This window comes from Siniperca chuatsi, linkage group LG18, assembly GCF_020085105.1.
Source record: "Siniperca chuatsi isolate FFG_IHB_CAS linkage group LG18, ASM2008510v1, whole genome shotgun sequence".
NCBI lineage: Eukaryota > Metazoa > Chordata > Actinopteri > Centrarchiformes > Sinipercidae > Siniperca > Siniperca chuatsi.
In genome coordinates this window covers 24569489-24574290 of record NC_058059.1, presented here as the reverse complement: position 1 = coordinate 24574290, position 4802 = coordinate 24569489, and the positions used below count along the sequence as shown (strand labels likewise).

Below are 4802 nucleotides of genomic sequence, written 5' to 3'. Positions count from 1 at the left end.
CACAGATCCAGTCTCTGCAGCTCCGGAGGTAAAATACCTGCTGAAAGCGACAGGAGGAGAGAGACGAGAAAGCACAAAACTATGGGAGAGAGAAGATGTCGACTTGCAATAATGGGATAAAAATGCATACAGATGGAGATGGAGAGGAGGAGAGAGGAGCCCAGTGCATCATGGGAAATCTCCCGGCAGTCTAGGCCTATAGAAGCATAACTACGGGATGGTTGAGGATTCACCCAAGCCAGCCCTAACTATAATCTTTATCAAAGAGGAAAGTCTTAAGCCTACTCATAAATGTGGAGATGGTGTCTGCCTCCCAAACCCACATTGGGATGTGATTCCATAGGAGAGGAGCTTGATAGCTGAAGGCTTTGGCTCCCATTCTAATTTCGGAGACTCCAGGAACCATAAGTAACCCTGCATTCTGGGAGCGCAGTGTTCTAGTTGGGTAATATGAGCTCTTTAAGATACGATGGTGCCAGAACATTAAGAGCTTTGTAGGTGAGGAGAAGAATTTTAAATTCTCTTCTGGATTTTACAGGCAGCCAGTACAGAGAAGCTAAGATTGGAGAAATACGATCTATTTTCCTAGTTCTTGTCAGTTCACATGCCGCAGCATTCTGGATCAACTGGAGAGTCTTAAGGGACTTATTTGGGCAGCCTGATAATAAGAAATTGCAAAAATCCAGCCTAGAAGTAACAGATGCATGGACCAGTTTTTCGGCATTATTTTGAGACATGATGTGCCTGATTTTTGCAATGCTGTGTGGGTGAAAAAAGGCAGTCCTTGAAGTTTGTTTCATGTGGGATTTAAAGGATAAATCCTGATCAAAGATAACTCAGAGGTTCCTTACAGTGGTGCTAGAGGCCAGGGCAATGCCATCTAGAGTAACTATATCTTTAGACATGTCTCGGAGTTGTTTGGGGCCAAGTACAATAACGTGAGTATCATTCGCATAACAATGAAAGTTTATGGAGTGTTTCCTAATAATATTGCCTAGAGGAAGCATATATAAGGTGAATAGAATCGGTCTAAGCACAGAGCCTTGTGGAACTCCGTGACTAACTTTTGCATGCATGGAGGGTTCACCATTAACATGTACAAACAGAGATCGATCTGATAGGATTTAAACCAGTTTAGTACAGTTCCTTTAATGCCAATTGAATGTTCCAGTCTCTGTAATAGGATGTGAAGGTCAATGGTGTCGAAAGCAGCACTAAGATCTAACAAGACAAGTACAGAGACAAGTCCATTGTCCAATGCAATTAGAACGTCATTTGTAATTTTCACCAGCGCCATCTGTGCTATGATTCACTCTAAGTCCTGACTGAAAATCCTCAAATAAACTATTGCTATTTAGAGAGTCACTGATTGGTTATTGCTTTCACAAGGATCTTAGAGAGAAAGGGAAGGCTAGATATAGGTCTATAGTTGGCTAAAACCCCTGGATCAGGAGTAGGCTTAATTGCAGCTGTTTTAAGATTCTCTCTCTGAATTTTGTCTCTAATAAATTAAATTTTATCATTGAAACTCATGACGTCGTTACTATTGAGGGCTAAAGGAATACATGTCTCAATAGAGCTGTGATTCTCTGTCAACCTGGCTACAGTGCTGAAAAGAAACCTGGGGTTGTTTTTATTTTCCTCTACCAATGAGGAGTAGTAGTCTTTTCTGGCATTACAGAGGGCTTTCCTACATGTTTTAGGACTATCTTGCCAGATTAAGCAAGATTCTTTCAGGTTGTTGGAACACCATTTCCTTTCATGTTTTCGCGATGTTTGCGGGTTATAACATGGATCTAACCTTCTTTGTTTTATTATCTTCTTTTTTAGAGGGCCGATAGAATCAATGTCCTTCACAGTGAGGCTGCAGCATTAACAAGCTAGTCAATCTGGGAGGGGCTGAAATTAGCATAGGGAGGAGTCCTTTGTTATATTGAGACATAGCACCGAATTAAATGGAGATGGGATCGCTATCCTTAAATTTAGCTACAGCACTATCACAAAGACATCTAATGTAGAAGTTTTTGCCTAATGGCGTGTAGTCCAGTAATAGGAGTTCAAATATTAATAAATAATGGTCCGATAAAGAAAGATTCTGTGGAAAGACTTAAATGTTCAGTTTCAATGCCATATTCCAGAACAAGGTCAAGGGTGTGGTTAAAACAGTGAGTGGGTTTATGTACACTGACAAAAGCCAATTGAATCTAATAATGAGATAACCGCAGTACTAAGGCTATCATTTTCAACGTCCACATGAATATTCTAAATATCTAAATGAGAGTTGCTCCATCCAAAGCGGGATGAATGCCGTCTCTCCTAATCAGACCAGGTCTGATTAGGGAAAACACAGACAGGAAGTAAAAACACAAGACGCACAAGGGAAGAAGAATACTACCAAAAAAAAACAGGAAGTGATAACACCTAAACTACCACAGTACCCCCCCCCCTCAAGGGACGGCCCCCAGACGTCCCAAACAAAACGAGTCAAAGACAGGGGACGTTCCCTTCTGAAACAAGTTCACAACAGTCCAAATCAAGCCGGGTGGCTGGAGGGGGTTCGGAGGAGGGATCCCGGGTGGGCGGAGGGGGTTCAGAGGAGGGATTCAAGGGCCAGGTGGGAGACTAGGGACAGATGGCCCGGGGGCTGGACAGGTGCGGCGCTGGGGACCTTGGGCGGACGGCTCGGGGGCTGGACAGGTGCGGAGCTGGGGACCTTGGGCGGACGGCTCGGGGGCTGGACAGGTGCGGAGCTGGGGACCTCGAAGCTGATCTCCTGAGGTCCGTGATGGAGACTGACACCATCCGAAGACCAGACAGAAGACCGGCAGCGAACACTGAGAGTCACAGGAGGCCGGCGACGAAGACGGAACCCTTCTGGAGGCCGGCGACGAAGACGGAGCCCTTCTGGAGGCCGGCGACAAAGACGGAACCCTTCTGGAGGCCGGCGACAAAGACGGAGCCCTTCTGGAGGCCGGCCCATCCACTCAGGGATCAATGGCGGTACAGCGGGGCCGGGGACTGGCAATGAGACGTCAGGACGGGGAGCCGGCGACTGGACACCAGGGCGTGGAGCCGGCGACGGCGGGACATCAAGACATGGTGGTGAGGCGGCAGGACTGGGAGCCGGCGACGGCGGGACATCAAGGCAGGGCGGCGAGGCGGCTGGATCTGGAGCCGGCGGGACATCGAGGCAGGGCAGCGAGGCGGCTGGATCTGGAGCCGGCGGGACATCGAGGCATGGCGCCGAGGCGGTTGGGCCTGGAGCCGGCGACTGGGCCTCGGGACAGAGAGCCGGCGGCAGAACGGCTGGAGATGGAGGCGGCGGCTGGACGGCTGGACATGGAGCCGGCGACGGCGGGACATCAAGGCATGGTGCCGAAGCGGCAGGGCCAGGAGCTGGTAGCAAGGCGGCTGGACATGGAGCCGGCATCTGGACAGCAAGACGGGGAGCCAGCTCTGGACGAAGGGGCTGCTGCAACCCAGCAGGGACTGGAGCCGGCGTGGCAGCAGGACATGGCACTGGCGACTGGACCTCCGGACATGGCACCGTCTTCGGGACCTCAGGACTGGGAGTAAGGAGCTGCTGCGATCCAGCCGGGAAACAAGTCGGCTGTGATCCAGCAGAGAGTTCAGGGAACTGCTGCGATCCAGCCGGGAAACAAGTCGGCTGCAATCCAGCAGAGAGTTCAGGGGGCTGCTGAGGTCTGGCGGAGAGTCCAAGGAGCTGCTGAGGTCCGGCCAGCAAGAGATTAGACTGCGATCCAGCAGGGAGTACGGGAGCGGAGAGCAGTTGCCACCAGGCCGGGGTTGCTGTCTGCTGTGTTCCAGTAGGGCTTGATGGTGGCGCCTGAAGCTGCAGCGGTCCGGCAAAGGCGGTGAGCGCATGCTGCTGCGATCCAGCGGCGGAGGCGAGGACAGGGTGCGGCTGCGATCCAGCAGCGACAGGGAGTGATGGCTGCTGCCATCCAGCGGCGACAGGGAGTGATGGCTGCTGCCATCCAGCGGCGACAGGGAGTGATGGCTGCTGCCATCCAGCAGATACCGGGAGCGATGGCTCCTGCCATGCAGCAAAGACAGGGAGTGGTGGAGAGTGACCAGAATCTGTAGGCGAGGTGGTGCCGGCTGTTGAGAGCTGGGTGGTGAGTCGGGAGACCTGCTGGGTTAGCTGTGTGATTTGGGAAACCATAGCCTGTTTGCTGTCTTTCAGAGTCTGGAGTAATTGTTCATGCTGGCCTAGCAGAATCTCTCGGTTAGCCAGCGCTAAGTGGTAGGGTGCTACTTCTGGGGTTTTACCTGCTGGGTCCATGTTTGGTTGGATCATTCTGTCGTAGAGGGGTGCTGTATGGAGGTAAGTGGACCCAAAAGCAGATGATGAGGAAGTGGTCTCAAGGTGAAGTAGCCGGAACTTCCGTGTTTATTGTGGGGTGGTATGCAGGCAAGTACAGGCAGACAAAAGGCAGATAAATTACCGGCTAGCAGAGGTGAAAGCAGGGGCGTGAGTCAAAGGTGGGAACACAGTTCACAGGGGAGCAGGCAAAATCCAAAAATCCAAAATCCAAACAAGGTCCACGGGAGAACAAAGAATCCAATACAAACTTACGGTAAATGCTCGGCAAGGAACAACACCATGTGTACAACAATAATCCAACACTGAACAAAGAAAAGACCCAGACTAAATACCCTAGGGGAGGTGAGACAACGAGACACAGGTGCAAACAATCACGGGAGGGCCAACAATCAAAACTGGAGGGAAAACACAGACAGGAAGTAAAAACACAAGACGCACAAGGGAAGAAGAATAC

At 50.8% G+C, this 4802-nt stretch overlaps 1 pseudogene; it reads right to left on the bottom strand.

Moving 5' to 3' along the window:
• Positions 1 to 244: 244 nt before the first annotated feature.
• Positions 245 to 2802, bottom strand: LOC122866017 (annotated as a pseudogene).
• Between the last annotated feature and the right edge of the window lie 2000 nt (positions 2803 to 4802).